We start from the raw sequence: 24,579 nt of genomic DNA on the forward strand, positions 1-24,579 counted from the left end.
ATCTGCTCATTAAACTATTCTAGTTACATTTAATCTACGACGGTTGATCTGGATGATTTTGTAGGTCTTTTTCAACCTTGTGATTCTATGATTTCATGATTCTAAGATAAAGTTCCAATATGGTCAAGACAAAACCAGATAAAGCCAGATAGTACCTGAGCTGAGGTGTCTCACTCTGATTATCAGAGTGAGAGGAGGTTCTTTTAATATATGCATATCTGACGTGAGATTAAGAACCATTGGTTCAAATGTTGGTCTGACCATTATATTACAAATCCTAGCCACTAAGGGAGATGGTGAAGGGAATACTGGTAACTATTATGAATTAGGGTGTTGGAGAAGGAAAAGCAGGTGATAGGAAAGAGACGAAAGGAGCCAGAATTACATAAAGTGGGGATAGTTACCACCAAGATCCACCAGCGTCCCACTTCATGATGTTCCAATGGTCCAAGACCAATATAGAAGCAAAAGTACACGGGAGAGCAGCAGCAGAGTGGCCGACCTTGCAGCAAGTAGGTACAGCAATAGCGAGTCCAGGAGAAAGAGGCAGATCTCAGGTAGCAGGCCCACAAGCAGCAGATTGGCTGGCCTTGCAGCAAGCAGGTACAGCAATAGCGAGTCCAGGAGAAAGAGGCAGGCCTCAGGTAGTAGGCCCACAAGAGTCCATCAGCAGGCAGGTATCACATCATGAGGCATCTGGTGTCACACACAACCCTCTTGGTTGTAGGTCCCTTTCTCCTTCTTCTTCTGCCAACGTGGCATTCCTGGGCACTTTGGTAAGAGTCATATGCATGCACTCCTGGGCCCTTAGGTAAGAGTTATGTGCAGCACCCCTGAGCATGCAGGTATGGCTATCTCCCTCGAGATGAGCACGCACAAAAGACTTCTTCCTGACCATTAAGTGGCTACTTATCTCTCTTTCTCTCTCTCTCATTTCCCTTTGTCTGCAAATCTTCAGACAAAAGATTTCTCCAACTTTGACTGAGATTTGCATCCATGTTCTTTAGACAAAGGATTTATTGAACTTTGACCAGAACTTGCCTGGACTTGTCTATCTGTGTTCCTCAGCAAGCTTTCAGACAAAGGTGTAGAAAGAATGATCTCTTACTTGAGGTTTGTGTTGTATCTTAGTAAAGGGTCTGTGGACTGTTCTTGCCAACAATGGCAATCCTGTATTCATTGAGCAATAAAGCTACAATCAGGAAATTAAAATTATGCATCACACTGACATACATGCAAGTAAAATAAACCAGACCAGTTTTTGTTTCTAGAGGGAGCTGAAATGATAGTTCTTTGTATTAACGGGATATAAAGGTATGGAAATTATTTCAGCAAGAAGAATAACTTATTTACACATCAAAAGACAAAGAGTAGGACATGATTCTTGATGACTTCAGCACTGGAAATTGTGCACGTTCCTCATAAATAAACTGAAGACAAAGATAGTTAGCAATTGTACACATGCTTCTGTGATTGCTGCAAAAATACCTTCTGATCTGTCAGTATTAGACATCATGGTAATGTGATCAATGCCAACAATACATGCATGTGAGAGCTTTAATAAGACTTTAAGAAGCAAAAGAGAGTCATCCTTTTTACTGTGAAAAATGTTAGAAAAATGACTTTTGAGACAAAATATAATTATGAAGAATTTTTAGTAGAAAATATATAAATCTCAACTCATATTCTTTTCATTTAAACTGTGACCTGCAGAGAACAATAAGATAAATTTATTTGCAGGAAGAATGTTGTTACTGGTCACTTCATATTTACAGGTCCCTAAAAGTTAATACTACTAAATAAAGCAAAATTGAATGAAAGTTTTTATCATACAGAATTTCCTGGTGTGAAGATAAGAAAGACAGACTGCAGCTGGCTTTGAATTGATCCACCATTGTCCAGTGCTGAGCCAATCAGCAATGGGATAACATATTTAAGAATGGAGAAAATGCTGTGCAACAACAAACAAGGTCAGTGCGGATGGGCTGAAGTTGCTCCAGGCACGGAGCAGAAGCTCCCTGCAGCCCTATGGAGAGACCCATGGTGGAGGAGGCTGAAGCCTGGCTCCTTCTGATGCCAACAGGCACCACACGTAGCAGAGCTCCCTGCTGCTGTAGTAGGTGGATAAGGCATGAAGGAGGCTGCAGCTCCTGGAGAGCCTACACAGGAGCAGGCTCCTGGCATGAACTGTACCCATGGGGTCCCACACTGGAACTGTAATTGAAGAACTATATGCTGTGGAAATAACTGATGTTGGATCATTTTGTGAAGGACTGTGTCTCACAGGAGAAACTCCACACTGGAGCATGGGAAGAACTGATGGAAGAACAAACAGCAGAGACCCATCTGACAGAGGCGACATGAATTACCTTGTCTGGCACAGTTATTAAGTGACCTCAATTCCCCATACCACTGTGCTGCTTAGTAGGAGGAGGTAGAGAACTGAGGAATGATGTTGAGCCTAAGAAGAGGGATAGGAAAAAGTTCTTTAGTTTCAATACTGTTTCTCATTATCCTAACTGACAGGATTTTATTTTAGTTTGTTTTGTTTTATTTTATTTATTTTTATTTTTATTTTTATTTTTATTTGTTTGTTTGTTTGTTCCTGAGATGAGTCTGATTTTCCCATGTTGGTAAGTGGTTCTTATTTCAACCCATGCATGGGCTGCCTTCATCATATTTTCTCCCCTCTGTCCAGCTGAGAAGAGCAGCTTGGTGGACACCTAGAAAAGTCATGTTTAACCCACTACAAGTTTCTTTACATATCAAGGTTTGTATTTCCATAAATTGTACATATATCTAATAAAGCTTGTGTGTAAGAGAACTGTCTCTGTCATGGTGGTTTACTGTTTATCTAACTAATCCATAGATGAATCATAGAGGAATCATACATAAACTGTTGAGTCAAAGGATAGGAGAAGAAAATCCTGAATTACAGGTTATCCTTCCAACTTCTGCATTTTTATTCTGATGTATGGCCCTTAAGCAATTGGTTGTCTGAATAAAGGCTCTTACAGTTTAAATATCTGATCTATCTATTTATCTATCTACTTATATGACTATTTATTTTAGTAAGCATGATTTTGTCACAACAAATTTGCATGTAGTCACTTTACACTCAAAGAAGAAGGAAAAAGAAAAAAAAAAAAAAAAAAGATTGACTACCTGTGTTGAAGGGCACTGTGATTACAGTGATGCTGCAAATGCTCTGTCACAACAAGGGATCCAGCCTTGGTGACACTTGATAATAGCAGAGGATGCTTACCATGGATTTTCAGCAATAGTCAGAAAACCCTTTTCAGGCTGGAAAATGCTCTATTCTTCAGCCTGAAGAGTTATATTGTAGCTTAGTAACACCTGATATTGCAATTTCATCCCTTTAAAACAACTGCCATGTATTTTAATTTTCCTGACTCAAGCTTTAGAAAGATAGTGATTCCATAATTCTTCAACAGTCATTGAAATTCTTAAAATGAATTATACATGAAAGGAAGTTATTTGTTGTTTTTTTTTTTTGTTTGTTTGTTTTAATTTATAATCAAGAACTAGGATTATTAAATGAGATGAGACACCAGATCTTTAGCTATCTATCATCCTTTCATTCCACTCACATTCTGGAAACAAGTATATGACAGAAGTGTATCCAGATAACCTAGTAAACTTTAACAGAGCCAACATTAAACTGCATCAGACAGGAGGTAGAATGGAAATTATTTCCTTGTCCATTTCATATTCAACGATGTTCAATTTGACATAATTTTCTAATGAAGAATGTCCTTAGCATTCGAGATGGGATTCATCTCACCTAACTCACTAACTATATCTGAACTAGACATATTAGGAACCTGTACAGATAGAAGATAGATATGCTATGACGTAGTTCAAATAAATAAATGTTTGTTCACTTCTGATGAGGTGCATTATAGCTGAAAATTCCTATTATTCCCTATCAGCTATGAAGAGAGCTTATAGAGATTGATTTGGAGAGAGCTGTGTAGTCTGCAGACAACAAAATTTCTTTTAAAAATCCCAGCTACAGCTCAAATGAAATTTTATTTGCTAATTAAATACTGAACCTGTTCTGCAAGATTTGGCTAAACATGAAGAAACTACTCTTACTTCAAGTTAAAAAAAATAAAAGAAAGGAAAAAAAGCCACCTGCCACATTTGCTTTTAATAGTTTGAATGTGTTCCCACTGAAAAGAAGGAGTAAACTTCTAAGACTTTGGGAGGATTATTTGGCCCAAGTTATTATTCACAGATTGAAAGGTCTTCAATGAGAAAAAAAGAAGACATAAATTAAAGCAGAAGATCTTTTTGAAGAGAAAAATAACACAAAAGCTGCTGATTAGGAGTGATTTTAGCTCTTAGTTTTCATGCTGTAACTCAAATGAAATGTAATGCAAAAATTAATCAGTTCTGTTTTCCCTTGCTTGCCAAAATGTAGATAGTTAGTTAAAGGAACAGCTGTTGTTGCTGTAGACAAGCTGCTCTCTAGAAATTAATTGTGATTATTAAGAATAATCCTGACCTGAGTCACAGATGCAGTGACTTTACTTCCGTTTTAGACATTAATCAGCCAAGTCTTTTCTTCCTGAGACTGTAAAATCAAGATGCCTTCTCAGTTTGATGAAAACCTCACTGGTGTTTTTGCATTATCAAAATGTACATGAAATGTTTGTTTTTAGGTTTTTTTAATTCAGATTTTATTTTATTTCTGTGTACGTGGTGGGTTTTTGTCTGTTTGTTTGGTTTTTTATCATTTTTTGGTATGTTATAAAAGCTCATAAATTTCCTGAAGTAGAATGAAATTGCAAGTTGTTTTAGGACACATTCCAAGTGTAGCTCAGGGTATTCCTGATCATGTACCACAAAGCAATTTTGTTTGAAAAAATATATTTTTGATATCTTTGATAATTGCTATAAATGCACAAAAATTGTGTTTCGTGATTTTTTTGTTTGTTTCTTTTTGATAACAACTGTGTTGTTCTGTTCAAGTTTGACAGGAGTATGTGTAGATATGACTAGGTTTTATAAGCTTCAGTACAGTAATGATCTCCAAAATTCTAGAAGATGCAGCTCAAGGTCAGGAGACCTCGAAGCATCTAGTGTCATATTAACACAGGACTATTGAGCTGCCCCAAATACATAACAACTACATTTCACCTCCAGCCTTATTAACTCCTACCCAAAAGGATCATCTTCCACTGCTTATGGCTTTGCAATTCTGTGTTGTGACCAATATTTAAAAAGGTGTTTCTAAAGAAGGCTAATACCTGATTTCTCTCTCACATGGGTGTAAATCTGCAGCAGCAGTTAAGTTGGTGCTGTCTCACCGATTTAACTTGAGAATTAGCTCTGACAAGACTTTTTTTTTTTTTTTGCCTTCAACCTAGAGATGCATTTCACTACTCTTGACTAGTCATGCTGATGAAATGTGTCGTTTAACAAATGGCAGTGAGGAACCTGATTTAGCTGGTTGGGATGGACTGGCTAACCTTCAGAGGTCCCTTCCTTCCCCAGTGATTCTGTGATCCTGTAATTCAGTGATTTTCTGGCTTGTTACAAAGCTTGGAATTTTTATTTTACATTTTTTTTTTTTTCTGTCAAATATAGTTTAGTAATTGCCTGATTCTCTATTAGCACTTGCTTCATAGTACATAAATTCAGATCACCATCAAGTCAAGAAGTAATTCATGTCAAGTCTTGATACAAATCAATTAAGTTTAAAGATTATTTTTATATTTATACAGTTATCAGATACCAAAAATGTGATATTATGCTGGAGGTCACCAGTAGAACCATTGCAAGATGTGTCAGTTGGAGAAAAAAAAAATTGCTTTAGACAGATTTAAAAAAGCATGCAACATTTCTCATCTTTTCATTCATCTCTCAGGTTTTAAGTTCCTTGGACACCTCTCTCTTTCCATCTCTTTCTAGTTCCTTCCTCTTTATTTTTCCTTTTCTTTTTTGTCTTCTTTTCTTCTATTTTACTTTTGATCATCTTTAGGTAGACTACTCTTCTCCCCCCCCCCCACCCCCAATTTGTTTAGAAATAATAAGTTGAAATTAATACACCTTATTAAATAAGAATCAACTAAAATAATAAATTCCAGGAAATGATCTCTTTGTTCCTCTCAAAGGGACAGAAATGCCTATTGCTCTCTACCTACTCAATTGTCATTATCTAATGCAGACAGTTCTATGTGTTTTCTCAAGCCAGATTCATCTATATAATTTCTGAACACCTTTCAGGAGTGCTCTAAGCAAAATAACTAGCATTTTGGATGTATAGTTTGTTCTCTCTCTTATTCCTTACTCAGGTGAATCCTTTTGTGCACATTTGGCATGTGTTCTGCTTTCCAGGGTCTACTGCATTTATTTATATTAATCTTCTAAACTTTTTTTTTCCATGCAATCAAGATTGTGATTACTTTCAACTAAAAACAAACAAACAAACAAACAAACAAATAAAACAAAACAGTCTGTTTGATACAAATTTATATATGGTCTCCTATCAGAAAATGCTTTCAAATTCAGGTTGAAAACAATTAATTTTTTTTAGTAAAAATATTTCTAATGATTGCTACATAAAACCAGTAAAAATAGACTACCTTTTTCCAAAACCATTTTCTTGTTTTTGTGAGATTTTAAGAATTCAAGGCTGAACTAGACTCCTTGGACTGTCTGAGGAAAACTTATCTCACATGTAGTACAACATAATCTTTAAGAGTTAATCACTGGTTTCTAAGGAATTTCTATTCAGATTTTCATAGTGTAAATAAATTTTAAAGAGCCATATCATTACCATGTCAACATACCTTTTGTAGTAATTGAATAAAACAAAAAGTCTCTTTAATGAAATACTACTAATAACAGTTCTTAGATAATCAAAGTCATGAACAAAGGAGAAAGAAAAACATCTCAACTCTGAAACACAACACCATTAGACATAGTGTGATTTCATGATGAAATTTCTTACCACTTTAGAGATACAATAATAAGGAGAAGCCTGAATTTGAGTCTTCTATATCCTAGAGGAGTACCCTAAATGCTAATCATAGCTGGAAAAGCAGAAGATGAATTTCCCTCTTTTCCTCTGTTGCATTTTGTAATTATTAGTGCAATACAGATTCTACAGATCCTGTTTTTCAGTTTCTACCTTTTCAGTTTCTACTCTTATCTACTGAGAAGCATTCTCTGCACCAAAGCAAGATACACAATGAAATGGCAGAAAGGAAGAAAGCTCCTTAGCCAAAAAAAGTGTGTTCACTATATTTTCTCTTTCCAGACTCAATATGTTAGAATTCATAGCATAGTTAAGTATCTAATATGAACAACTATTGATTTGGTCACCAATTTTTTCTCTCTTTCAGTCTGGAATTGTTTCTGAAACTGAAATATCTCTCTATATTTAATAATGTAAACCTATGTATTAAAAAAAAGAAGAGGGGGAGTCATTTTGCCTACATTTACCCATATTAAAATTATGTACCTTGTTAAACTATTTAAATATCATTTCAGACAAGAAAAAATGGCACAGTAAAAGAAGATTAATCTTATTATGTAACTTAAGAGCAGAGCTCTTAGAGCAGACATCTAGACTTCAGATTAATTAAGTCAGATCAAATGAATCCCACTCACAGCTTATTGGTGAGAAGTGATTTGTTTCAGTCTTAACTTCCATTGACTGGCTATCTAAAATAGTCTGTGTCATCTGGTGGTGTCATCTGATACTGAAAAAAAGCTATGTCTTTTGAGCTGTGTAATCAGTAACTGACTGTTTCAGAAAATACCTGAATGTTTCCAAAGAAATGGGATGGGCTATTTTAAATCTCTAAGAATGTCCAGAAATATTATTAACTATAAAAGGTACTAACAGATAATAGATCTGTGATAACAGAACTAATTCAACACTGTATTGTACAGTGGAATACATCATACTATACATACATCAAGTTCTATATTCCCAGGTAAAGAAAAACTTGCATCCAGATAGATTAGAGAGATTAAACGTACTTTTCACTTTTTGGCCACAAGATATCATACTCCTCTACAGGACCAGTGTTTTTAAGAATGCTTGAAAAGAAAGTAATTTGTTTTACTTTTCTATTTGGCTGGTTGGTTTTGTTTGGTTTGTACTAACCTTATTGTGTATACAATGCACATCTTTAAATCCAGAGACAGAACTGCAAAATTAGATGTTGTTCAATTAATGTCTAGTTCTAAGTAGACAGACAGTGAACAGTAGTCCTCAAATAAATGTTATCTAATAAAGCGTTGAACAACTCTAAGTGTTATTGAAGCACAAAAATAAGATAGGTAGAAGCAATTTCCTGAATGTAATTTAATACCAGCTCCCTAGTTTAGGTCAAAAATTATTTTGTCTAATATTTTTGGTAAAATAATGTCAAAGTAATGATAAGATAGTAATGTATTTTCACATAACTCTAAAAATGAATGTTTAAATGATTAGTTATTCTACTCAATAACTGAGTAGACTCACTCATCCATGGTTATCATTGGAAAACATTGACTAAACTATCCAAATATTCCCAGGAGTTTCTAAACACTGGGCTGGATAACTGTACTGTCATGGTTAAATAACAGCCATGCTTTGCAATTCAGTGACATTTTCTCTGTATCTTTAAACACTCCTAAAGTAGTAGTAACTCTATTCTGTAACTCTGAAACATTCAGAAGTTAATTCAGTTCTTCCTTAGGTGAAGTAAGGGGAATTGTTTCAGTGACAATGCCATAGGAATGTGAAAATTAATAGCAACTGAAAATGGCTTAAAAAAAAAGAAAAAAGAAAGAAAAAAAAAGATGTAAGTTGTGTGTAAGTTTAATTATAGCCAAGATGGAAAAAATTGTTGCAGAGTCTGATTTCCCTTTCCCTCCTCTAACTCCTTTCTCAAACAGTCTAATAATATACAAAAGTAAGGCAAGTATTAACTCAGGAAATATTGATACCTGACTAATGACCAACTTACATCCTCCATGTCCATACTATATTTTGTGTGGCACAATAATAGTTTAATTCAATGAAAATAAGTTAATTAAGTCATGCTGAATGTACATGACTAGTATTACTACTTGAATTTCACAGTAAGGAATATTTAAGAAGCTTCTAGTGATCATCTTCTTGCCTACTGGATCACTCTGCAAATATTATGTTTTACTAATTCACTCAAGTACAATACGTTTAGCCAAACTGTCCCCATTATGTCAGTCATTACTTACTAGAAAAAATACACAGGGGGAAAAAAAAAAAAAAAAAAAAAAAAAGAGCTTTAAAGTAAAAATCTTGTGGTTTATATAATCCTGATTTACTTTAGAGGCTGATAAAAAGCAAAAATATTTTTTTAGCAGATTCTTACTTGCTTTCATTACCATGAAGTTTTACGAACAGAATAGACAAAGCTTTAATGGTAACATTGCTGGACTATTATTATACAACAGTAAGTTTTTTTTATGTTTTGATTAATGTTTTGCATTATATGTACATTTATTTTACTTACAGTGTTTATGTTCATGTGTATGTAGACATGATGACTCTCATCTATGTTAACCAACCTGTATCTGCTCCTGACAAGATACACTTGTCACATTTTGTCAGTTTCCCCTTTACTTCATTCTCCTGAGTGTTTTAGGCAGGACACTTATCTAAGCAGTATAATAGGCTTTGCAACTTTTCTGATGTTGTGTAAGTAAAGGTATATTTTTAGCATTGGCTAACTGATCTCTCTCTCTCTTTTTTTTTTTTTTTTCACATAAAACCACATGCTAGTAACATACGAAGCACTATTAGTTATGTTAGTGTTATATGATAGTGTTCTGAGGCATACTGTTGTGTTTTTTTGTTTCTGGTTTTTGGTTTTGTTCTCCCCCCCCCCCCCCCCCCCCCCGTTCCTCCCCATTCTTCTTAATAATATAACTTCATTAATGACTTTTTGGAGAAGGAAAATAGTGTAAAACTAGACAGGACACAGCACATCATTATTGGAAGACAGAGATGGATGTCGGGATGACACATTAGAAGCAAATAGAGACCATAAAGATTAGGAAATCACAGGGGCACATTTTAGGTGAATTTAAACAATCTTTTAGACAAAGGCCATAATTATGAACTGACTGTGACAATCACATCAAGTAAGTCTCAGTGAATGAGAAATCAGAATCTCCGAATTCAGTGAAGTTGCTCTTGGTTGTCCTTGGTTGCTTTAACACTAGAGTGAATGCTCTTATTTTCGACTAGAATTTACAAAGAAAAGAATAATCCTTGATTTTCACTGACATTGTTATTACACGGGGATTCATAACACATAGAATTATCAGGGCAGGAAATAAGTTTGGTTTTTCATCCCCAAAAAGGGGGGTGGCAGTAAACAAATGAAAATATATATATAAAAGTCAGATTACCCTACTTTAAGAAGTGAAATATTTATACTTCTGCTATATATCAAACAATACATTTTTTTGTCATCATGTGGCTTAATCAAATGACTATGTCAATTGATAGAAAGGTGTAGTCGTGTAGCAAAATTACTTTATTCAAACCCCAGCAGGATCTCTCACTCCTGATTACTTCCATGTGCTCACTTATTTCTCAGCTGCAAAGCAATTAGGAGATATATTTCATGTATGTATGTCAACTTGCATTATCTGTTGCAAAATATCTTCACCTGGTAAGCATTTTAAGTGTACATGTGTACGTGTTTACACATACGTGTACACTATTGCTGCTGTAAGAAATAACTACAAATCTGTTAACTATGGAAACTAATAATTCTTGTTTTGTTTTTAATTAGAAGATTGTTTAATATATAAATGATTAATAATTAATATATTTAAAAGTCCTTAAGGAAAAAAAATCTAACTATTAGAATTTCATCTTTGTACTTTCTTCAAAAGGAAACATCACAGGTAGACATCTAGGAAAGTGTTGTTACAGCTGTAAAATAAAAGCCTGTATGTATGGGTCCAATAAAATAATCAAAGTAATCAAAAAAGTTACCAGAATGTGATACATCTGTCCAACATTTCAAACACCACACACAGCCATATTTCAAAACAGAAGAACCTAACATAAATATCCAGAAATTCATTTAGATATAAATGCACGTGTTCTTAAGTTCTTAAAAACGTGTGTGTGCATGACTTCAGTCACTGGTCTTGTTTGGAAATAGGCCTCCTGTTATTCTAAAGTTGAGTAGGTAGGTATAAAGGAATGATGTTAGCAGATTTCCTAATTCCACTCATCTTATTAAATTCAGCAAAACTCAACACCCTTTGCTTTCTGCCTCATAATACTTAAATTAACTTGGCCCCTATTTGTGACTTTCAGTGGAAAGATTCCTAGCTTATTAAATAGCTTTACAAAATCATAAATACGGTACCTAAATACAAGGATAGATTCTCAAATTATCTCCCAAGCACTATTGTGACAGTGTAAAAGAGATGAAAAGAAGTTCTTTCTACTTTTAGGATGATTTATCCACAAAGATATCATAATAGAAAGCACATGAATAATAGAAGTTACTTTCCCTCCATATTTTATTTTATTTTATTTTATTTTATTTTATTTTATTTTATTTTATTTTATTTTGTTGTATTTTGTTGTATTTTATATTTCATTTCATTTCATTATCTAGTGTTAAGGAAAGGCATGCTTAGAAAGTATTGTGATTCTGTTACCCCACCTGATAAACAATTCTTTGTGGAGTGTAGCTGTTTGGTATTGGTTAGAACTCATTGTAGGCTCCACTAATCTGGTTAGAAAATCAGAACACCAGAACAAAACCTGAGCACAAGAAAGAATTCAGGCCTAAAGAAAAAAAATAATAATAATAATAAAAAGAAGAGCGTAACTAGAACTCAACAGATGAGGGAATTAAAAAATAATTAATTTTGTATGTCTTTTAGTACCCTTCCACTAAGTCTTTGTGATTTATGTCAATGCCATTATGTGATTTTTTTGTTTGTTGTTGTTTTAATTAATTAAAAAGCATTAATGCATTAAAGAATTTTATTTTCAGACTGTTCAATTATAGTCATCATTAATATAATGAAATAAAAAATATTAAAATAATAGTGTTGTTGCCTATATTATCAGAAGTTTAAAATGGGTTTTCTGTTGGATTAATTGCATCTGTGTAAACTATGTATAGTCTTGATCTGGAAATCAAGAAATCTGAAGCACGAAAATTTTGTGAGAAATCTGTAGTGATCCAACTTCTCTTTCTTACAGTCAACCAGCGGCTGAATTTATTGTAAACAATGTAAAGGCCAAATTTCAATACCCTTCTTATCTTGAGAGTATTCAATCCCAAACTGCCTTTCTCTTCTCTGTCTGGTAAGAACTTTGTCCATTAGGTTATCTATGGCCTGAAGAGGAAAGGCAGTAAAAAACTTCATTTCTCTCGAAGCAGTATCCCTCGCACTCAAAAACACAACTTGTGCGATGAGAAAACAAGCAAGCCTGTCCATATTTGACTCTGTATCTCTGTAGCTGCAGTGTGTTTCTCAGACAAGCCTGAGGTCTGCAGCAACCTGGTGCAAATTTGTGTACAGTTTTTTTTTTGGTTTTTGTTTTTTTTTAATTATTATTATTATTATTTTCTTTTTAATTCAGTAACCATCATAAATAAAATGGAAAAAACAGGGAAAACCTGCTTAGCTCTTCTGCTAGGTATGTGCAGCAGAATTGCCAGGTCATGGCCTGAACCAGTGGTTGAACACCAAGTGACAAGACATGGCTAACCCAGATTGCTCAGATATAAGCAATGCACCTGAGTGTCTGGAAGGGATGGAGTCAGTATTCAGTCCTCCTCACCCTCATTTAAGGGTTAGCAGCTAAGACAGCAGTATCTCTGTGCATATAGATTGTTCTGCTCTTGAGCTGTTAGTGGTCATTAGAATAGGTGAGCTAATATTTCTTCTTTATTATCCTCAATTGTTCTGTAGTGCTTATATCCCAGTAGAAGGCACTCTTGTTGCCTTCTTTTCTGCATAATATGCTTGAAACATGCTCCTCCATTCATACCCCTTTTTGGCTCTGTAATTTTTGCATTCCTAGAAAAACAGCAAACATAAATAGGATAGTGTGTTTTTTTACAGTTACAGCTCCTACTGTTTATTTTTAAGTCAGAATCCTGAACGCCGTTGTTGTTACCAGATTATCATATCCACTCAATTGCCTTTCTTTTCAGTGTCAGGATAGAAGTATTTTTCTTTGGCAGCTCTGGTCCTTGACTTACCCAATACGTGTTTGTGGGCATTCTCACTTGATTTAGTACTAGTATCATGAGTCAGCACAGGAGTTGAGTGTCACTCATGTTGACAGCACATGATTGATGATATATGATTAAATGCACAGAAACTCTTTGATGGAAACCACTATAATGAGAGATTTGAATATGCTTGATGCTCATATATTACTTAAATGTGAAATGCTGAAGCTCTTGAATTAAGAAAAAATAAGCTAAGTTGGTGGCTTAGGTAGTATAAGGAAAGTAAGCTTCTATAACTTGAATTGCAACATCTATTTTCATAGTTTATAGTTTTTCTGGTAATGGTTTTTCTCCACCTTCATGGAGAACTCAAGAAAAGAGATAGATAAAGAAGGTAGGGGTGTATAAATGGGTGGGATTGTTACAAGAGAAGAAAAGAGTGACTTTTCTTATTTCTGATTCTTCTTTATTATTACATTGTTTTATTTAGATTCCCAGTATTGTGGGTTTTTTTCTACATCCCCCCTTAACTCCACTCAACTAGTACAAGGGAAAAAAAAAAAAAAAAAAAAAAAGCCCACAAAGCAATAATAATGGCTCTAGCAGAAATTTAGCTAGTAAATAAATTCCAATTAAAACCTCAATCCTCAAATTGGCAGCACGTTGTGAGCTAACGAACCAGCACAAAGCCCCACTGGTTTGAGCTAGGATAACATTCAGGCCCCAGTTTTAAACCAGCAGCCTGTGTGCAAACTGTTATAACCATATGGAGAGCTTCACTGATTTCACATAGAGTAAAGCTGAGAGCATGATCCTTCACAGTGCTGTCACAATACAATTCCATCTGTAAAATGTGAGATGTAGGTTAATCCCACCATGAGATCTGAGGTATTAAAGTCAGGAGGGAGGCCCACTTAGGCTGCAACGACACTCCAAAGAACACCAGAGAGCTGAGATGCCCACTGATCACCAGGAGACCCAATAGCTGTACATATGCTAAATTGAAAACATAAATTTAAATGAAAAAAAAATAATGCTTTCCTCTATACGTAACTTCAGGGGAGCAATCACAATTTCCTTTTTTTCTGTGATGTGTTTGGTAAACTTTTGAATTGAATATATGGGTATGAATAAAAATACTATGTTTCTACATAATTTAGAGTACTCACTCTGACTAATGTTAATATCCAGTATCACAAAAGCTATTCCATGTCTTATTTCTGGAAAAATAGATATAAACTTGTGTGAAAAAATACAGATCATGGCCTGAGTGGGTGACTAGCCTGTGAGAAAGAGCTCATGTTAACTTGGAAAGGCAAGTAAACTGCCTCTAGCATCTACATATAGCTAGGAGAAACTTGTTTGTGAGAAACTGTTCTTTAAGCAAATCTCGTTGCTTTCTGTGGATGACCTTGCTTATTCTGATATGATTATTATCTTCTGCTATTTAATGTATATGGCTATAGTACTAATGGGGATTAGTGGACATCTTGCTGGCTGTCCAACACTGGTATTTGCTGGGAGTAATCCCAGGGTAGATATCTACCAGCAAGCCAACACTGGCAAGGAGAACTTGGCAGAGACACTACTGGTTGGCTGCCCCCAGTATTATGAGTACCTCTCTATTAAGCTGATGAATGTTGATTTGCCTCTTTGTACTTTCCTTGGAATCAGTAAACATTACACAGAAGCACTGGCACTTTTGCACGGGAAAACTTTTCTTTGATGATTTTTAGTTAATCATAATAATTATTTGCTATAAATGTAGGAAGCACCTGAAATATAAATATTCAAGTTACTATAGCAATTTATGACATTATTGCAAAACATGCTCAGAAATCAGAAGTTATTTTGATCTTAATAACCTGCATGTTTCCTCGTGTCCTTTGGAACATATGAAAATCTTAAGGCATCCCTAGCCCCCATGTTTCTTAAACATTATTAAAACAGAAATGAAATCACATTATAATAAGCATATTTTCAGTAGAAAAGCCAGAATCTCCTAACTACAAAATATCTTTCTTGTTCAGCCTAAATTCTTCCAACAGCAGAAATTTTAAAGAGGATTTTCATTTGTTTGGAAAACTAGGTGCATAAAAAAGTACTTAATCAACGTAGTAAGAATAAAAAGATTGTGAAGATCAAAGTAATGTGACCAAGTAACCAACTGGATGAGGGATGTTTATGAGTAAACTTTAAAATAAATAAATAAATTCTGGAAAATATTCTACAAAATTTTCACAACACAGATGAAATTTCTCCTGTATTGTGTGTCTTGTGTTTTAGATATGATGTGAAATAATCCTCCTCATATAGGAATATAAAAATTCTGCCACATGAATATATAATAAAAGGAAAATAAAGCCTTTTAAGATAGAGAGATTTATGCTGACCTTTAATAACTTCTTTTTTTTGTTGCACTGCACTGTTAATAGAAGAAAAGTGAAAATACCTTCATATGAAACATATATTATTTATTATCTGATTTGTGACCAAATTTTAAATTAAAAAAACAAACAAACAAACAAAAAAGATTTAAGCTATTTTATGGTAGCCTCTGTTCTACACAGCAGCATAAACGCATAAACATAATTATTTGTTATAGAAGTGTAGTTCTTGGGGGTAAAGTGCCAGGAAAGGCAGTGTTGCTGGATGAGGGTCAGCAAATAGGAACAACACCTCCAGATGGATGGACCAGGCTTTCACCTGATTCCCAGATATCCTCTTGGGTGTCAGGGGATACATAAGCTCCTTCAAAAGTCTTTCAGTCAAAACCAAATAATCAGTCACTGAAAAATTTGGATGGTACAGTCACAGACAACCCCTCAGAACACTTCAGAGGTATGGAAGTACAAAACATCAGGCCTTGTACCTATAAACTCTGGTGATAGAAAGCTAAAAGGAAATATACAAATTATTTATCCTGTAATCTGTTTTTTTTTAACTTAATTTCATAATTTCTTCTGAAAACCAAACTCATTTTGCATTTAATTGTCTGTAGTCCATATGTTCTCTGTGCTACAGAGTCTCAGAAGGATCTGACAGTCTCAATGTGGAAAGCTTTCAATAAACTACAAAGGTCAGTGTGTGAGATCTGATACACATTAGCACACAGGCTGCTTTATGCCAGTCTTGTAACATTATATATATATATATTATATATATATATATACTTATATGTATATAAGAATATATATATACTTATATATATATATATAAGTAAAGCAAATATTATTAATCCTCACTTCAGAGTCCCTCTTTATTTCCAGTCACAAAATATTAATGAAAATTAACCCCATAAGTGAATTACTGTAGGAAATCTGAGCTACAGTAGACAGAAGCAGTATCTTGAAATTAAAACTTAAAACTATATATATATATATATATGTATATATATATATATGATGAAGCAGTTTCATACCAGTTAAAAGAAACATTTTCTTGTACTATTTGATCTGGGTGTATATGAAATTTGTATAAGAATCAGTATTATGGATAGAGGGGAATCCAAGCTAATCACTTTTTTTTTCTCTTAATTGTGGTTTTCTTTCATTTAGGTTATCTATAACATAATTAGAGGTTGCTGTAAGGCAGCAATTCATCTCAGAAGCACCTGACATTTCTAAATTTTCATGAGTTATGGTGCCCATTGAACCTTGAGAATGAATTATTACCTTAAAACCACCTCTGTATTTGAGGGAACAACCTTACAAATGCAGAAACCTTTACTTCTTTGCAATCTGTGGTGGCATTTGAAATTTCTTTGTCTCTGGGCACTAATGTTTCATTAGTTGTTAGAACAGGGTAAGGTCTATGCTCTCTATTGATTGCCAAATCAGTTGTTGTGAGACATTATTACACTATTTATTTATTTATTTATTTATTTATTTATTTTCCCTTTAGTACATTGCCTTTTCTTGTTTGCTTGTTTTCTGCCTCTACCTCTGGAGCAAGTATAGGAGATTTGCATTATTAGAGGTGAATAATGTTATTGCTACATGTGATTATTTATTTTTTTCTGTTGGTTTTTTTTTTTTTTTAATTTTCCTATGTGTTGCATTTTGATTCTTAATACTGCTTTTAGTTGTGTTATTAGCAAAGCTTGACTAAATATAGCTCACTTTAACAATAAAACTACAAGCAAAGAATTCTGGAACTATAATTGCAGTGATAATATTCATAAAAGGTTGATTGCCACACTACAGTTAGCAGTAAGAGCGTATTGAAGAGCTGTGGAAACAACCCAAAATCTCATTGCATTCTGATCTTCATAACCTTTTATGCTCAGATAAAGGTGGTTCATGATACTACATCAGTCATACACGTAGTAAATGAGGTGTTTTGTCAAGGGTGAGAAACTCTGGGCAGCAAAACCTGCTGCCCAGAGTGATCTGCAACATCTTCCCCCTCCCCCCCCCCCCCCCCCCCCACACACACACACTCTTCAGTGCAGTTTCATTAACTATTGCAGAGATCAATCTCCTTTTCCTACTGCATTTCTAATCACATTTGTGCTAGAGGAGAACTCATTAGCATCTGTAAATGGCCCAGACAAAGCAATGAGACTTCGCCAGTGCTCCTTATATATTAAACACCTTAAAAAGCAGGTCATAGACATTATTGTAACTTTCATTTAAGAGAGGGGTACAATGAGAATGAAATCTGGTACAAAGAAGCAATTGCTGTATCTGAGTAAAACTCAGAGGACTATTCAAAGAGACAGGAACATACTTGATGAATTTAGCTTTCATTTTGCTAAAGAATTACCTGCAAATGGTTCTCATTTTGAAATATATGAACAATTTATATTGATATAAAAATGTAATGTGAATATATTTTAGTACAAGAGTCATCTTGAACCATTCAGTATACTTACACCCTTAACAACATAGTATATATTCTAGACTTGATGAATACACCTTTCATGACCATGGGGGAGAAAGAAAGAGAAATTCAGGATTTTGGGCTACTCTTGTACTAATACATTATTGTGAGCTTTCAGTTCTAATGAGCATTCTAATAAACATGACACATTGTTCATATAATGCTTACAGAAAATTTTGAACCCCAGTCCAAACATATCTGTATGGATTCCTGCAGCTGAATATTTGTTCACTAATCCCTAAATCTACACGTTTTTATATGTATATGGTTCTGAGTATATGTATGTGCATACATCCGTATTTATCCTTATGTACAGGGTCTGGCTGGGATAAAGTTAATTTTCTTCATAGCAAATTACACGGTACTGTGTCTTAGATCTGTAGCCAAATACATGCTGATAACTCAGTGATGTTTTACTTACAGCTGAAAATCTGCATAGCACCAAGGCCTTCTCTGTTCTTCACTTTGAGCCTCCCCAGTGAATACATTGGAGTGCATAAGAGGTTGGGAAGGGTCCAAAACTGGCAGATGACTTGAACTAATGAAAGAGATTCTGTCCCACGTAATATCATGTTCAACAATAGAATGGATAGCAGGGGATTTAGGGTGATTGGCCACCTTATGATCAAGAACTAGTTGGGTATTAGTCTGCCTGTAGGAGACAGTGAGTGATTGCCTTTGTGATACTTGTTTTGTTTTCCTTCTCTCTTCTTCCACTTCTTTTTCATGTATTAAGCAATTTTTATCTTGACCCATGATTTTGCTTGCCTGTATTCTTTCTTTCCTCTGTTTCACATGATGTGGACAACTACGTTAGCAAAAAGGAAAAAGAAAAAAAAAAAAAAAAAAAACTACTAATCATCATCTTCACCATTTGTATAAAGCCTTGCAACTGCAATTTAAACTCAAAAAGAGATATGGGGCTTAGATCTTTTTAAACTTGAGAGGATTTTCTTAGATTAATATACTCAGAATGTGCTTTGCAAGGTCACTACATACATTATTCTTAAAGATGGATTATCTGCCATTTTGCATGAAAACATCACTGATCAAAAACATAAACTTGGGGATCTTTTTTTCTTCCATTATTCCCACTAGTCTGTGCTTTTTATTACACAGAGGATGTTCTCACATCAGAAGAGTACTTCAAGTAGTAGGAGATTTTACTTTAGATATAAACAGAAAGGTTTATGGTGTCTGAGAAGACTGGATGGTAACCTGTCTGCTGAGTGCAAATGCAGTGAACTTCTCAAGATGTTCAGAAACAGCTAGTGATCATGGTCTATATTAGCATTAATGATATAGAGGAGTATAGATTTCCACCATAGCATCCTGTGAAAGTATTTTCTGTTCTGCATTTAAGGGCCAGGAGGCAGGCAGGAAAGAAATGTCTCAATTCATGAATGTGATAGAGCTGGAGAGATGTAGGATTTACGATGTTAGGAACAAGGAATGTATTACAACGAAACAGCTTCCACAGGACGGACAAGCTGCATCTTAATCAAAATGAAGTAAGGCTGCTGGGACTGAAAAATAAAAGATGTGAGAGGAATATTTAAATTCATCGAAGTTTAAAGTTGAGAGAGATCAAAGATATGCAGAAATGATTCTGATTGAAATTGACGCAGTCCACAAGGGCTATGGCTTACATGGCACTATACATGGAGGTTTCTGTGAAAGGTAAGCACCACCTGAGGCTGTTTCTTCATGTCCTACAATGTGACTGTATGGAGCAAGTCAAAAGTAAATAAAAAATTAAGAAGACTAAAAAAGCTTGATGTACGTACTTTGAAAAGAGTATGAAGCTGGTAATAAAAATATATCCAAATCAAACAGAATGAGGTGTTGGGTGATTTCTGCACTGATAATTTTTATTTTGTAAAAAGTAAGAGTTAAGTTCTAAATAAATTTTGAGAAAGTTTTATATCAAATAAAAATGTATGTTAACGCATCACCAGAACCTGACATTCACCACAAAGTTCTGAAGGAACTCAAAAATGAAATTATAAAAGCAGAGGCCAAAATCTGTATTTTGTCATCACAAACTGCAGCGGTTGCAGAGGACTGAAAGGGCACTGATGTAACTCACAGGTATGAAGTGAAGTCTGGAGGGGCACCCTAAGAATCACAGACAGGTGAGTCTTGTTTCCTTCTTGAGTATCCATTTGGTTGAGTAAGTAATTGAAGATAAAATCACTGAAATCTTGTAAACTTGGACAAATGTAGTCTGTTAGAAAAGAATCAGTATAACATCTGTAAAAGGAACTCTACCCTTTTCCCCATCCTCCAGAATGCTTTAGTGTTTGAGGAGCACGTGGATAAGAGTGTTTTAGGTTTTGAAGAGCATGTGGATAAGAGAGATTGAATGGACGTAAAATATTTGATGCTTCAAAGGGTTTGACTGCCTTCATTCAACATTTTCACAAATGACTTGGAGTAGAAGTGTGTAGGAAAATCTCCAAGTTTTCAACTGATATCAAATTCTTGAGTTTCAATGAAAATAAATGATAGATGATGCATCTAATTAGAAGTAATCCAAATCATTTCTGAACTCTGAACAGGAAGACATGCTCTAGGAAAGAAACCTTGGAGTCTATATCGACAGTTTTCTGGAAGCTCTCAGCTCAGCATGCTAGTTAAAGTAAATTCTTTTGCATAATTATAAATAAAGAAAAAATTCAAAAGTTATTTCACTTGAAATAACATTATTTTCACTAGAAAATCTTGGTGAATGAAAACACTGAGTATTGGTTATGTGTGTTCTCTCCACAATTCAACAAAGACAGAGTGGAGATAGAAAGGGTACAGAAAATGGTAATTACAATCATTAAACAGCACCAGTCATACATTTTTAAATATCTTTCCTCAAAGAAAGGACTAAGACTGGCTGTATCCTAGTAGGTATGCCCCTAAAAGGCATTATCTCCCAGAGCATTTTATGAAGAGAAGTGTTTGAGTCAAATAAATTTTTAGGTGTTTTAAAGTTTCAAGGAACTTTTAGGATCTCTTGATGTGGAATTTAAATTTTTGACTTCAGGATCATGTCCTCAATGTTAAGAATTTTTCAACTGACCATATGTACTTTTGCAACAAAACTGGATGCAGTTTCTGATTCAGACACCAATGACTTGAATTACTCTCTTCAACAAGATGAAGTGAAAGGTTTTGTGTACCCAGGCACTTTAGAGTATCTGACACACTTGCACAGGGATGGTAGAGAAGACACCATGTACTTCTGGAGCAGCATATGGAGATCAGGAAGGAAACACTGGTACACTGGTACACACAAAACAAAACAAAATAAAAACAACAACAACAAAATTAAAAAGAACCATAAGGAATCTTCACTGATAGATTGAGATAGAATGATAGCATCATAGAATCATTAAGGTTGGAAAGGACCACTGAGATCATCTAGTCCAACTATCCACCTACCACAAATAATGCCACTAAACTACGTCCCTAAGTACTACATCTACCCTTTCCTTACACACCTCCAGAGATCACCATCGCCATACTACCACTTCCCTCGGTAGTCTGTTCCAATATTCTACCACTTTTTCGGTGAAGAAATTCTTCCTAATATGCAACCTGACCTCCCCTGACACAGCTTAAGGCCATTTCTTCTAGTCCTACCACTAGTTACGCAGGAGACGATTCCACCCCCCACCTCAGTACAATCTCCTTTCAGGGAGTTATAGAGAACAATAAGGTATCCCCTGAGCCTCCTCTTCTCCAGACTAAACAAGCCCAGCTCCCTCAGCTGCTTCGCATAAGGCTTGTGCTCCAAAGATTTAGAGATTTTGACCTTTTGCCAGCTTTATTTCCCTTCTCATAACATATTCCCTCAGAAGTATTTATGAAATCAGTAATAGAGGGAAGAATCTTAATACTTCTCATTCATTTTATAAATTGTGTTTAATGGTTAGATGTTAAGAAATCACATGATTTTATATACTTATTGATACTATTTGTATAGCTGTATTATATGTGTATTTTAGGCTTCACTCCACCAGACTATAACTGGCTTTTCTTATAAAAAGATGAGATGAAGAACTTTGCAAACAAGATTAATGTAGCAATCCAGGATGCTTGCAACATGCAAGAAAGGTAACAGGTTTCCACAAGAAGGTTTGGTAGGTTTTCGTCAGTATTCCTGAATAAGAAGGATTAATATTGATTAAATTCAATAAAACTTTCAATTAAGTGAAAGCTCAACACACTGAATTAGTAAAACCAATCACTTTATTTAAATTCCAATTGAATTAGTTAATATACTGTCACAAAGTATTGTTAAAGATGGGAATTTAGTAAAAATATTTAAATTTATGTATCTCTGCATATTAAGCCAGGGAAAGAGATGTTTTGTATGTATGGATACTGGTATTATTCCCAGTATAGATAAAGCAAATTTAATTATTTCCTTCATTTAGAAGTCTGTAATTTCACAAATCATTCCTTTTACATATAACATTACACCTTATTTTTTATGATTGTTGAAACTACTGAATATTAGGTCACTGATTTTTTCTCTCCATGAAACTTTTAGAACGTGAACTATTGTACTACAGGCTTTTGTTAAAAACTAAATAATGGACTCTGCTTAAGACTCTATTGTAGTTAATATAAAACCAAACATGATAGTCACTAATTGATATTAAAGTTCTGTACTGTCATGCTTTTATGGTTTTAGTCAATATTCCACATCATAACATCACACAGTGCAATAGTAGTTAAAGAATTAATACTGTAGTTCTGTGGATAAGTTACTATATCGTTTCAGAATACTTTAGGTGCAGAAGGGTAAACTGGGTTTATATAAAGGGGAGATTTAAAGTAACATAAAATAAAGGTGTAAAGCAAAACATGTTCTCATCTCGTGGACTGTGTGATATATAGATGAAAGATAACAGTTACTCCAGTTCTGTTTAACAGACCTCAAAATATTTTTACTTTGCCATGAGTAGTGTTCTTCAACATAAATAGTGTTGAATATGAAAGCTAAACCAAAATTTCCATCTGAAAAAAGATGACAAGGTGGTTGTGTCAACAATCCTTCACAATACTGAAAGTAGTGGATAGAGCTGTTATTCATTTGGAATCCTTGATCTTGGGATTGTCTATCCAACTCCCTGGTTTCTTTTCCAAATGAAAGTTATGTATTTATATTCATTACAGTTGTTAGATAGCTGTTTCATAGAAACATTGCAGTACAGAACAGAAAGAGACAATAATGTCGTATAGGGTGAGAACCATTTGTTCTATCTACTTCTATTCCCTTTAAGTTTCAAGGTTTGAAAAATATTTGTAGTAGATGGGGGAAAAACTGTCTTGACTTCTTTGTTATCATCTACTTATGCTAGATTATTTGATCACTGGTGCAAAATATACATCTTTGCACAAGGCTAAAGGTCACTTCTAAACGGCAAAAGGTAGTATTACCTAACCTAATAAAAATATCCAAGACGATCTAGAGTGATTCCATAGCGCTGATTTATTTTTGCCATTGTGTAATGTATGGGAACAGCTTTACAATATTTTAATTATTTGATGGGTTTGCAGTTTCCTTCTTCATACTTTAGAGGTAGATGACTAATCATTGTCTTTCATTGTCAATTACTTGATGCTCCTTTCCTTAATTTTTGTTGTTCAGTGTTAGTGATTTCCTACTGCAGGAAGTGATTTTATTTAAACAATTTGATTAGCAAATTATTCTCTGGGATCTTTAACTAAGAAAAAAAAGTAATAATAATAATAAATGGTTTAATTCATTTATAGCACTTTTTTTTTTTTTCTTATGACTAGAATCAGCCAAACATCATGACACAGGGATAGTTAAGAAAAGCTATAGTTCTGTGGAAGATTGAACATTAATTCCTTTTCACTTTTCTCAAGAAATTATAGATTTTAAAAGCCTTTGACTTCTTCTGTTCTAAATAATAAATAAATAATCAAATAAATAAATAAATAAATAAGCCCTCAAATATTTGTGATTAAGAAGATTTGAAAATGGTTTATTGTGGTTGTTCAGGAAGATTCAGTACTCTTAGATACAAAAGTCATATTTAGAAATACGTATCTGCAAAAGCTGAAAAGATATTTGTCTTTAAAGTGTAGGTGCACAAATACTTGAGCCAGTGATCTGACATCATATTTGCAGGTATTTAAAACCTGAAGAGGCTGTGAGAGCTACTTTTCTAAAATCGTCTTCCCCCCCCCTCCCCTCCCCCCCAAAAGACAAAGTGTTTATGGTGTGCTATAACCATCGACTACCTGCAGAGGAAAAAATAGCTATCCCATCCTTGAATGAAGAAAACAATCTAGATTTAATTAGGCATTAACTATTTTGTCTCACCTGGGAAGGCCATTCAATAATAAACTTCAATTCTGTTTCTTTTCCTGAAAGTCCCACCTTTCTTGAAGGGCCCCTTACAGCTAGATCAGGTAATTGTTTCCCTTCCAG

The sequence above is a fragment of the Gallus gallus genome, chromosome 1, assembly GCF_016699485.2.
Source record: "Gallus gallus isolate bGalGal1 chromosome 1, bGalGal1.mat.broiler.GRCg7b, whole genome shotgun sequence".
Lineage (NCBI taxonomy): Eukaryota > Metazoa > Chordata > Aves > Galliformes > Phasianidae > Gallus > Gallus gallus.